This window comes from Eublepharis macularius, chromosome 13 (assembly GCF_028583425.1).
Source record: "Eublepharis macularius isolate TG4126 chromosome 13, MPM_Emac_v1.0, whole genome shotgun sequence".
Taxonomy (NCBI): Eukaryota; Metazoa; Chordata; class Lepidosauria; order Squamata; family Eublepharidae; genus Eublepharis; species Eublepharis macularius.
This window is the reverse complement of record NC_072802.1, coordinates 67,159,725-67,172,100: the sequence shown is the minus strand read 5'-3', so window position 1 is coordinate 67,172,100 and position 12,376 is coordinate 67,159,725. Positions and strand designations below refer to the sequence as shown.

At 47.2% G+C, this 12,376-nt stretch overlaps 1 protein-coding gene across 1 annotated transcript in view; it reads left to right on the top strand.

Moving 5' to 3' along the window:
• TMEM132B (transmembrane protein 132B) overlaps positions 1–12,376 on the top strand; it is a 270,161-nt gene that overhangs the window by 67,505 nt on the left and 190,280 nt on the right. The gene's annotated exons all lie outside the window — the stretch shown is intronic.

Genomic DNA, 12,376 nt, shown 5'->3' with positions numbered 1-12,376 from the left:
AAGGGGCGGGGGGGAGAGGGACTTCAGTTCCCAGAAAACTTGCGAAAACGATCAAGTGTCCTTCACGTGAAAAATGTCACTTGTCGCTTGGCTCTCAGTTTCCCATTCTGCCCAGGGGTTGTTTTAATGTTCTAGGAATTCAAGGTAAAACTTTAGGATGGAGTCGTAGAATCCTTGCCCTGCTGCTACTCCCCGCTGGAGCCAAGCGAGGGACAGGCCTCGCCCCGTGGGAGGGGGTGGATGCCATTGTCAGAAGCCAGCTTCCCGAGTCTCGGATGGAGTGGGCACAAGTAGCCATTGACAAGCAGGCTGTCTGAGCTCCAGACGAAGTGGGCATGAGTGGCTGTGAGTGGGTGGCCCACATCCCAAACAAGCTGTCTGCAAGTGGCAGCCGCAGGTGAGAACAACACTTTTGGCAGCTCAGGGAGTAAAACGTTGGAACTGGATGGCTGAAATGTCTACCGTGAGATGCCCTGAGTGTCTTATTGTAAGTGATCCCATGGGATGAAGCCAAATGCATGTGAGGTCTGATTTCTGGATGGATGGAGATCCCCCGTGAATTCCATGTACCCTGTCATGAGTTCCAAGATGGAAGAAATGCAGGATGTAGATACAGCATTAATAAAAAAAGATAACTGGAAGTAGTTCAGTTGAGTACCTGTCCTACATGAAATAGAACAACCAAATCAGCTGTGAGGCTATACACATTAGGCAGTCCAACTCAGTAAAATCTCCTGCAGAGATGGGCCATTGTGATAACTGACAGCTTTCCCTTGAATAATTATTATTTTAAAAATGGTGTTAAAATATCATTCTCACAAATGTTCTGCCCATGGCTTTCAAGGCAGCTTCTAACACTGGAAATATTCATTCATTCATTCATTCATTTGTTCGTTTGTTCGTTCATTTGTTCGTTCATTCATTCGTTCATTCGTTCTCTGTTTTTCTCCTGCAAGCAGGACCCAAGGCAGTTTCTGATTTTAAAAAACCACTTTAAACAAACTCTAGTGTGCAATAAACAGCAACCTAAGTCTCACATGATGCAGATCAAGTGAGTCGCAGTCCCTCCCTCCCAGACGAGAGTTCTTTCAGGGTCTCAAGCACAGAGGAAGGCATAGGCTTCCTGCTAGCAAGCACCATTGCCTGCTGTCGCTATGCCACTTTGGGGTAAAACCCGGAAGTGACGAAAGGGTAGCTCTAGGAATTGCTGGAAACTCTAATGTGCCTTGCTTCCAGAGTCCATGCATGACAGGTTATTGCTCTGTAAATGGACAGGATGCTGAAGGAAGTCCATATGGGGATGGTGGGAAAATCCAAGTAGTGATTTGAGAGGTGCAAAACAGGAATGTCACAAGTATGTGGGTTCATCCCTAATTTCATTAGCACAACTCTGGAGGGTAGGGAGCAATGCCTGAGGGAGGGAAGGGGAGGGGGCGGTGCTCAGAAAAGACTCCAGAATCATTTTCATTCTGGGCTAGGAACAACGAAAATAATATGGTTGTTTCCTGCTGAGAATCTAATAGCCAGGTAACCACATGGAGCCTCCACTAGCCAGCCAGCCCTTAGATTCCCCCCCTTTCCTCTTCTTATTTAGGTAGGCCAACTGCCGATTCAATAAAATCTCCAGCAGAGACAGGTCATTGGGATTATTGACTGGTGTCATTCGAATAATTACTGTTTGGCTCGGCTTCTCTCAGTCTCTCCCCAAATAATGGCTGCTTAGGGATGGGTCAGTACTATTCCCACCCCCCTTCCCTCCCCAAAAAACAGAGTTTACATTTTTTTTTAAAAAAAAATTAGCTTTGTTCTTGCTGTGCTGGCTTCTTGCAATGGAAAGGACTGTTTTCCCAAGTAAAGACTTTGTGGCTACAAAGAGAGAGGTTTAGCCCTCCAGCGTGTTACAGCGGGGGACCTCCACAAAAGTGAAGGAGTACTATTGTATTTATTAAACCCTGGGAGAGTGCAAAGTTTTCCTCCATAAAAAGACCTGGAGATACAGCAAGCATGGAAGAGGAGAGTGTGGGTGGATTCACATCTCACTGGAGGCACTATGTTGTACCTCTTGCCCTCGGGTGTCTCATACAAAGCTAAAGTGCTGAAGATTAAAGGCGAGGGGTGCCGTACTCCTGAGGGCAACCCCACACTTCGTCAGTGTAGGATGAAGACCCACTCCTGGAATGTGGCTGGATCCAGGCAGTTAAGACCCTAGTTGGGTCTAGGGCTGCCAAACTACAGGTAGCATCTGGAGATCTCCCAGAATTACAACTGATCTCCTGACTACCGAGACCAATTCTGGAGAAAGTGGTGACTTTGGAGGGAGAACTTTATACCCTGCTGGGGTCCCTCCCCAAATGCCATCTTCCCCAGACTCCACCCCCTAAATCTCCAGAGATGTCGTCCCTACCTCACAGGTTGGTTTCCGACCCCCTTTAACACCCGTCTTGGGTTGCTAACCTCCAGGTGGGACCTGGGGATCTCGAATTATAACTGATCTCCAGATGACAGAGATCAATTCTCCTGGAGAAAATGCATGCTTTGGAGGGTGGACTCTATGGCTGAGGTCTCTCTTTTCCCAAACCCCACACTCGCCAGGCTCCACCCCACCTCAAATCCGCAGGAATTTCCCAACCTGGCATTGGCAGCCCTACTTTTGACAGAATGCAGGACCACTGCAGCAACACCGGGGGAGGTACTGAGGCAGGGCTGTATTAGGGCTTCCAGGCAACCGGTGGGAAGGCAGGGGGCGGGGACACGGGGTGTGAGTGCATGCAATGTTGGTAATATCAGTGACATTGCTATGTCGTTTCTGGGTAAAACCAAAGGATAGCTCTAGGAATCACTAGAAACTCTATGGTAAAACCTGGCAGTGATGTAGTGACACTAGTGACATTGGGAACTGGTGTAGCATAGTGGTTAAATGTCTGGGATGGGAGTCAGCACTCAGTTCGACTTCCACGACTGCCATGAGCTCTGCAGGTGGCCTTAGGTAAGCCACTCCTCTCAGCTACAGCTGTATTATAGGGATAATAATAACACTGACTTTGAGCGGAACTACAAGTGACAAAAGGCACAGGTTGGACACTTGTCAACTTCCCTCAAGTTTTGATGGGAGATGTAGGCATCCTGGACTTGCAGCTTGGCTCTCCAACTGCTGTCCAACGGACTTTTCAACTGTCACTTGTCCAACATTCCGCCAAGCTGCCTACATTTCCCGCCAAAACTTGAGGGAAGCTGACAAGTGTCCAACCTGTGCCTTTTGTCACTTGTGGTTCCGCTCTTTGTTCACCACTCTGAGTATGGCACTAATCCGTCAAGAAGGGTGATATATAAATACACTATTATTGTTGTTGTTTTCTTCCACCCCTGTTCAGAGCTGTGGCGGACAATGGGACTGCCGGTGGGAGGCTTGGCAATTTTAGACTGTGTTGGAAGATAAGCACCATAAATAAACTTTTTGGCTTGGATGCCGCATCTGGGTATCTGGCTGCTTAAAAAACAGCCTGAACGACAGCAATGAGATAGTTAAATATCTTTATGCAGAAATCTTGGAAGTCCGCATGCCGTCTTGTCCCATCACAATGCGATATGTACGGTGTTGGCTTAACAAAAGATACAATTTAATTTCAGGGTTAGGGTAGTCTGTAAAATGAAGGTTGCCAGAAAGTATTGGTCGGTTGCTGTGAGTATGCATGGTGGGGCGGGGTGGGTGGGGGGAGTGACACCAGCTACTTTGTGTTTTCAGCACCAGGGTTGCTCTCTGACATTGCTGGCTTTTGCTACTCGGAGGCCATTCTCTTTTCCTCTTGGTGATGCAGAGCCCCTGGGCATCAAGGCCACTGGAGGAAGAGCTGTTTTGACATTGATATTGATGCTAGATGAAATTCTAAGCCCAAGGGTCTGTCCTTTTGTTGCCAGTGCAGAGGAGTTGCCCCAAGAATGCTGTTCCTTAAACCCAGGCTTGCTTTATGAGAAACAAATTTGATTGGTGGCAAGAAGTGCCTTTTCTCCCATCTCTCTCTTGTTTGGAGGCTGTCTCCCTGCCCTTCCTGGAAAGGTCTGAACCATAGGCTTGACTACAGGAAGGCACTCTCTGTGGGGCTGCCCTTGAAGATAATGGGTAAGGAAGCAGGTGTAGCCAGAGAGCATCTAAGCAATGCAGACCACCTCCAAAGCCCATAGGTTTCTTTTCTGTGCTCGGTAACTTTCCAGTGGGAGGGGTTGGGTGGTCTTGTGGGGAAAGGAAGCTCTCCTCTTTAAGAAGGGGGGGCAGTTGTTTTGGAGGGATATTGAAGGAGATACATGGAGGCCCATGGTCTGAAGAGAGGTGAAAATGTTATAAATGGAAACTGAACAACAAACCTAGAACCTTTTAAGACATTTCTGCCTATCTTTTTAACATCATAGGGATATATTTTAGATACAGGGAAAGAAGACTGCCATTTATGTATATCTGGTTCTTCTGTGCTCATATGCTGGTGTGTTTTGCTATTCGGTCTGCTTTTGCTTTCTGCAACCATTGGGTTGCAGAGATAAAATTGTTCTTTTTCTGAAAATGGAGTATTTGGTGTTTGCAAGCCCATGCTTACCAAGGGAAAAGAGAAAAGCAGGGAGGGCCTGCCCTGTTGAGGATATCTCTAATAAGTGGGATTTCCAGAGTTTTCCCCCTACCTCCATTGCGTTTGGAGAAAAAAGGGCAGTTTGACTTTGAATAGGGAGGCATGTGCACCTCCCACTATTGACCGCTTGGTGGCAGCGTAGAGCAACTCCTGTTTGGACAAGGGGGTCAAGCTAAATGGGTGAACTTGGCTTTCAAGGCGAATCAATTCTTTATTCCCAGTGGTAAAAATGGATGCTTGTGGGATCTGTTTTGCCACAAAGAACAGAGTTGAAGTGCCTTTGTGAACTGGAACCACCCATTTATCTATTGAACGCATTTATAGGCCCCCTTTTTACTACTTAATGAATTTGGCGAGGTGGCTGTTGGGCTCCTTCCCACCGCCTTAGGTTTCTCCTTCCCAGCATGCTTTGTTTCTGCTTCCTCTGTGGCCAGGGGAAAACTGTTACCAGATCCGGAGTGTCTACTAGAGGCCCTGATGGTGAGGCTATGACTGGAGCCTCTTTGGCTGTGGTTTCAGGAGCCAGGGGTGCCATATCTAGGGAGATCCCATGATGTTGGGGACCTCCTCAAAGCCCTTGTCTCCTTCTCCATCTCATTTGGTCCCTTCTAAAAAGAATCTGAGCCTGGGGCTATGGCTGGCTCAGCAGGAGTCATGATGATACCCAGTATAGTGGGGCATACGCAGTGCCCCCTGGCTTGCTGGCGGTTGGGAATGGGCTATTGCTGCCCAAAGCCATGGCAACTTCACAGCAGCCTCAGGAGACCATTTCCCATTTCATGCCTGGAGGTGGCATAGTGCAACTGTTTTCTGCCCCTCCTGAGTCTTTCTGGCACTGGCAGACTTTAAAGGGGTGTGAAAGAGTGGTGCTTTCCCCTGTGTGTATGCGTATGCTCGCATGAACGGGTGTATGCTCAGGAGGGCAGTGGAGGGCACCTTGTCCAACGCCTCTCAAACTTGGAAGTAGCTCTGCAAACCTGCTCCCTTTTTGTGGTTTCCTAAGCAGGGCTCATTTTGAGGGGGAACGCGCAGGAACGCAGTTCCGGTAGTTCTCCAAAGAGGTCACATGTCAGCGGGCCCCGCCCACCTGATTTTTGGCCATCATGGACCCGTTTTGGCCTGGATTGGTCCCAAAATAGCCAGGATTGGGCTTAAAACAGCCAAGATTGGTCCCAAAATGGCCAGGATCTGGCCTCTTATGGGTGGTGGATCACTCTCCCGCTCAGCAGTGGCCCAATTCTGACCATTTTGGGCCACTTTTCAGCCCCTTTTTGCCATTTTGGGCCCAATTTCGACCCTGAATGGCCAGGATTGGGTCCAAAACAGCCAGAATAGGTGATGTCAGGGGTGTGTGGCATATGCAAATCAGTTATGCCAATGACGTACTTCCGGTGGTGGCAAGGGGCGTGGCATATGCTAATGAGTTATGCGAATGAGTTATGCTAATGAGCTCCTGCAGCTCTTTTTCTACGAAATGACCCCTGTTCCTAAGCATTTCTTCTTTCTATGCTTGGAAGGGAGAATCTCAGCACCCTGGGACAAAAAAAGCAGGGCTCATTTCGAGGGGGAATGCGCCGGAACACAGTTCTGGCAGTTCCCCAAAGAGGTTACATGTCAGGTGGCCCAACCCTCCTGACTCTTGGCCATTTGGGCCCGTTTCGGCCTGGATCGGGCCTCTGATGGGTGGTGGATCACTCTTCTGCTCAGCAGCGGCCTGATCCTGACCATTTTGGGCCCCTTTTTGGCCATTTTCAACCCCTTTTTGCCATTTGGGGCCCAATTTCAGCCCTGAATGGCCAAGATTGGGTCCAAAACAGCCAGGATAGGTGATGCCGGTGGTGTGGCATGTGCAAATCAGTTACATTAATGACACACTTCCAGTGATGCCAAGGGGCATGATATATGCTAATGAGTTATGCTAATAGGTTCCTCCAGCTCTTTTTCTACGAAATGACCCCTGAAAAAAGGTATCTGTCGATGGCCGTGGATTTATGAGGGTCTTTTCCAAAGAGCTTCAAAAGGGGCCACAGTTGGCCATAACTGGCTGTCATAAAGAGAGTTCACATGGTGGCTCCCATTGAAATATGTTCAGTGCTGGTTGTTTCAGAGCTGTGGGCCGAATGATTCGCTGAAAGACTGCAAGACTGGCATCTTGTTTATAATTTGACTTTTTAATTAGTTGCATTTGGTATGGGGCTGGGGAGGGGAAGGCGGCTGGGGAGGCGTGACATTTCACATGCAAATTGTAACGTTGGCGTAACAGTGGCAAGGCTTTTTAATTTCAGGGTAGGATAGTTTGCATAAATAAGGACTGCATTTAAAAAAAAAAACAGCAGGGAAGGTGGGGGTGAAAAAATAGTTCCAAACATTCCAGTGAAACATTACTGTGTCAGTAACCCCCTGGGAACTCACCTGCTCTCTCGTGTCAGGCATGAAAGAGAGTGATGATCGTAGGCTGGTGATTAATCCATCCTGTTGAACAGGGGAGTCAAGGGAAGCTTTCGGCTGGTCAAAGGTAGGCCTTGTGGAACAGCTGGAGAACATCTGTGGCCACAGGAACAGATGCAACTGCTTTACTCCAAGCCAGACTGTTGGTCCATCTGGTAGATTTAAGGAAGATGTCCGTTAGAAAAACTTCCGAACGCAAGCATTACTGTTCCATTTGCACTTTCGGTTTGCTAGCAACTTGTAGGCACAAAAAATAATCAGAAATCTCCAAAGCTAGGAGAATGGGGGTTAAAGGTTAGGTGGTTTTAAGGATTTGGCTGATATGACAGCCTTTTCTTTAAGACTCCACCTGGAAATGTGGTGGAAGAGAAGACTGGTAAGGCCCTGAAAAGTCTCATTGCATTGCTTCTTGCCTCCCCCCCACCCTCAAATCCAGAATAAATTATGCAAAACAACAAGAGAAAGTGTGCAGATTTCTTCAATGATCCTCCTTTCTCCAATGGACCACATTTTGCGCTTCTCGCTGCCCGCTATTGCCAGAGAACTGCACCTGACCGTCATTGCCCTTCCTCCTAGTGATCGGTGTCACTTTGTATACCAGGAGGGCCCTGGGGTGGGAATCACTTTGTAAAAATATTTTCAGGCAAGTAGCAGTGTTGGTCTGCAGTAGAACGTCAGGATTTGAGTCCAGGGGAAGCCTTAGTGACTGACAAGGTTTTCGGGGTGCAAGCTTTCAAGAGTCATTTCTTCCTTCTTCAGATAAAAGCTACAATTGCCAGCCTCCAGGTTGCACTTTATGAATTCCTTATTTACCACTGAAAAATACTACAAAAATCTAGTTTGATACATTGTTGTTTGTTATTATTTATTGTATAGTACAGGTTAGAAGTGTTTATATAGTTATTATTATTAACAACAACAACAACAACAACAACAACAACATTCGATTTATATAACGCCCTTCAGGACTACTTAATGTATACTCAGAGCGGTTTACAAAGTGTGTTATCATTATCCTCATGACAATCACCCTGTGAGGTGGGTGGGGCTGAGAGAGCTCTGAGAGAGCTGTGACTGACCCAAGGTCACCCAGCTGGCTTCAAGTGGAGGAGTGGGGAATCAAACCTGGCTCTCCAGATTAGAGTCCTGCCGTTCTTAACTACTACACCAAACTGGCTGTCATGGCACATGTTTCTGTTCCATCTCTTTCCATGAATCTCTCTTTGTCTTTAATTTCTAGATGGGGCCTGAAGCTCTCCTAGAAAATCAGGATGTGAGTCCAGTGGCACCTTAGAGACCGACAAGATTTTCAGGGTTTAAGCTTTCGAGAGTCAGAGCTCCCTACTTCAGATACAGGGAGGAGTATGGACTGGGATATAAAGGCTCAAGGATCTCCACTCCTCCCCATATCTGAAGAAGGGACCTCTGACTCTCCAAAGCTCATCTCCTGGAAATCTTGTTGGTCTCTAAAGCGCACCTGGACCCAAATCCTACTATGTGAGAAAGAATAGGCATTTAAAACACGTGCGGATGTCAGAGTGGACGCCCCCTTGCACCTGACTCCCCGTTGAAGCGTGGTATCGATGGAGGTGGGAGAGGAGACAGTTTTGCGGGAAGGAACTGCGAACGCTCCGCTCTGCTGTCTGCCACCACGACTGGGACACAGCACTTCAGTCGTGTCTAATTGATATCTTGCAAATGAGTAATCTATTCCGAGTAAGAATTGAGTGGTGAAATTACCACAGAAGGAGTTCTTAATAACAGGTGTTCTGACTCGAGGAATGAGAGATGGAATGCAAATGAGGAGGGTGAGTCCTCCAGCCCTCCCACCATCCCCCGTTACGTATCTGTTGCCTCTGGTGTTGAGATATTAGTGTGCAATGATACAGCTGCTTCTTCTGTGGAAGGGGGGCCATTTGAAATGCTTATTGATTGATTGATTTATACCCCCACCGTTCTCCTCAATGGGGACCCCAAAGCAGCTTATGTTCTCCTCTCTTCCTTGTGAGGTGGGTTAGGCTGAGATTATGTGACTAGCCCAAGGTCACCTAGGGCAGAGTGGGGATTCAAACCTGGGTCTCCCAGATGCTAGTCTGGCATTACACCACTGTGGCAGTCATATGGATGTATGTGGCACAGTGGCCAGAGTGTCCGGCTATGTCGGGAGAGACCTGTCTTCAAAGCCTCAGTCTTTCATGAACGGATTGGGTGACCTTTGACTAGTCTCTCTCCCCATCTCACCTACCTCTCAGGGATGTTGTGGAGAGAGTGTGTGGGAAAACCACGTAAGAGTCTGAGTTGCTTCGAGGAAGAACCTAATAAAGCTGCAATAAATGGGTTTGCCATTTGCAAAGAGGGCCGAGCTCCATTTCTTCAAGAGCTGCCAAACAATTGCTCCGAAATGTTTCCATTATCTCTTGTTCTCTCCTTTGGAAAGTGACAATGGAAAGCTGAGTGTAATTTTTTAAAAGAAACAAATGGGGGAATATTGGCAGATGCAGGAGTGAGAGAAGCTGCCTCTACTGAAATCTCCCCTCTTCTGCCAAACCGTTTAAAATACTAAGTCCTGGTCAGGCTTGTGTAGAAGGGAGTGGAATTGGTTGCAAACCTGAGGACTTGGTTCACACATGCATATACTTCCCTCAAAACTCAATGACTGTGTGAACTAGCTGGGGGGGGGTGGATTTGTGTGTCTAATTACCTATTTGATTTTTATAGTGCTTCCCTTCAATAAAGAGCTCAAAGTGGTTCACAGCATAAACAATTGCATCAGTAAAAATCCAATGCAAACCATAACATATATTCAATAAAATTGCAATAAAACAACAATGTAGTACAAATACTTAAAACCGCTCTGGTCCCTACCCCAGTCTATGAAACCCTGCAGATAAATGTAACATTACAGGTAGATATAATACACAGCAAACCCGGACAGGATGGCCCAGGTGAGCCTGATCTCGTCAGATCTCAGAAGCTAAGCAGGGTTGGCCTTGGTTAGTAACTGGATGGGAGACCTCCAACGAAGACCAGGCTTGCAGAGGCAGGCAATATCAAACCACCTCTGATAGTCTCTTGAGTCTCTTGTCAGGAAAACTCCACCCGGGTGTGTGTGTGTGTCAGCTATGACTTGAGGGCACTCTCCACCGCCATCATAATACCCAGCAATCAGCTGTGCCTCACAAGAAGAATATTACATACCAATAAGAATATTAAACATTATGAAGGGAGCTGATGCAGCACAGTAGTTACAGTTGCCAAAGGAAAACTGGGTGCAAATCCCAGGGCCACCCATGGGCCAGTCACTCCCTACAGCTGACCTATAATTTGTGTGGGATACAGGGTAACCCCTTGAGCACTTAGGAGGAAGGCATGATAGAAGTGTAATTAGGAGAATAAATACAATCTCTACAGTCCAGCGAAACCCAAACCTCTTGGGGACTAGGAAGACGAGATTCCTGGCCAAGGGGGTAGCGAGAAGCACCTACCCCAGACCTTGGTGGTCTCTCTCCCTCATGGCTTAAGCCTTCAGGAAGGGAGAAGCAGCCAGGACAGGAACGCAAAGAACCTGCGAAGGACCCAGGTGGAGAAGGCTGATCTGCAGCTCAGGTGGAAGAAGGCGGAGGTGAAGAGACTAGCCTGACTTAAAGGCGAATGAAATTAAACCGAAAGCTCTGCATTTCTAGGATGGCGGCCTATCCTTGGCATTGTGAGTTGAAGTGTTGAAGATGGGATGTCGCGGTGGTGATGTGGCCCATGACTCCTTGCAAACCTCGTGAGGGGTAGATAGTGATAACGATAATGGTAATGATAATAAATACCCCGACATGGATAGCCCAAATGAACCTGATCTCATTAGATCTCAGAAGCTAAGTTAGTTAGTAACTAACTAATTACTAACCAATTACGTTGGTTAGTAATTGGATGGGAGACCTCCAATGAAGACCAAAATTGCAGAAGCAGGCAATGGGGTTGCCATAAGTCAGCTATGACTTAAGGGCACTCTTCACCACCACCAATGATAATCAATAGTTCACCTTTCTTATTGAGATCCAAAGCGGATTACACGTTACAAGTGACAATGAGATATGGCCAACAGCTGGGGCATTCATTACTGCAAGATGGTGTGTAACAGTCTGGAGTGGGAGGGATAAGGACCAGGGGTCCCCCCCACCGTCCTGGTGGCTCCAGCAGCTGACCAGTGGTGCCTGCCATGCCTGCTGCCGTTGTTTTATGTTCACAGCAGTCTTTGTTGGTAAATTGGACATAGCGAGCAGCCATTTCATGTTGCTACGCATATTTCTGCCTGATTCGCACGATGGCCATGTTGCCCAAAAGAGCTTCAGGATATGCATATATCCTGGAAAATTAGGGTTTTTGTACACATGTACTGCAGGTAAAAATACATGTTGTCCCTTCAGCCAAAATGATGCTCAGTAGGAAGGTGCCATGTCGTTTGTTCTTCCTGTGTTACTGGTAAAATGTAATGACTGGAACTGGCTTTATGATACCTCAGGGATCTGGATAGGGAGGGAAGGCAGCGTGGTATAGCCCAGCCTTGGCAGATCTCGGAAGCTAAGCAGGGTCAGTTCTTGGAGGGGCCACCGCCAAGGAAGACTCTGTAGAGGAAGGCAGTGGTAAACCACCCCAGCTTCTCACTCGAAAGCCCCTTGCTGGGGTAGCCATAAGTTGGTTGCAACTTGATGGGATTTAAACCCAGGGGTTTAAACCCAGGTTCCTTGGTTTTAGTATGACCCCTGCATCACATATGCTTTTAGGTCATCCATAGAAGCCTTTGGGTTTTTAAAAATAATATATAGCAAATGTCATTTTATGTACATGTCATTTTATGATTAATATGAGCCTAGTCCCTGCCCAGTGAGGCTTATACCCTTTTGATCCTGGTGTTGAAAAAGGAGTGAATGTTTCTAAATTGCTTTGATGCTAAATCGGAGGGAGCCGGAGTTGGAGAGCAACTTTGATGTTTAGTTTATCGATGTAATGCTTTTGTACTGCGGCCAGTTGGACGCTTGGTCTCCCATTTAGACTTCCATTAGGGCTGTGTTGATATGCTTACTTACCAATCAATGCATTAATGTGCAAAATGCTAACAGCCAGTTTATTAGGCCTTTCGCCAGAATCTAAGCCCATTTTATTGTCGTGAGAGGCTGCCGTCAAGATTGGCGAGCCTTTAAAAGCCGCAGCGTTTGATTTATTTGGGGTTCCATGGGTGCCAAATATTTTATAAAAACAGCTCAGCATGAAGTTTGCATAAATTTATGCTGTGTCCACTTGGCATTTTCCCAAGAATATCT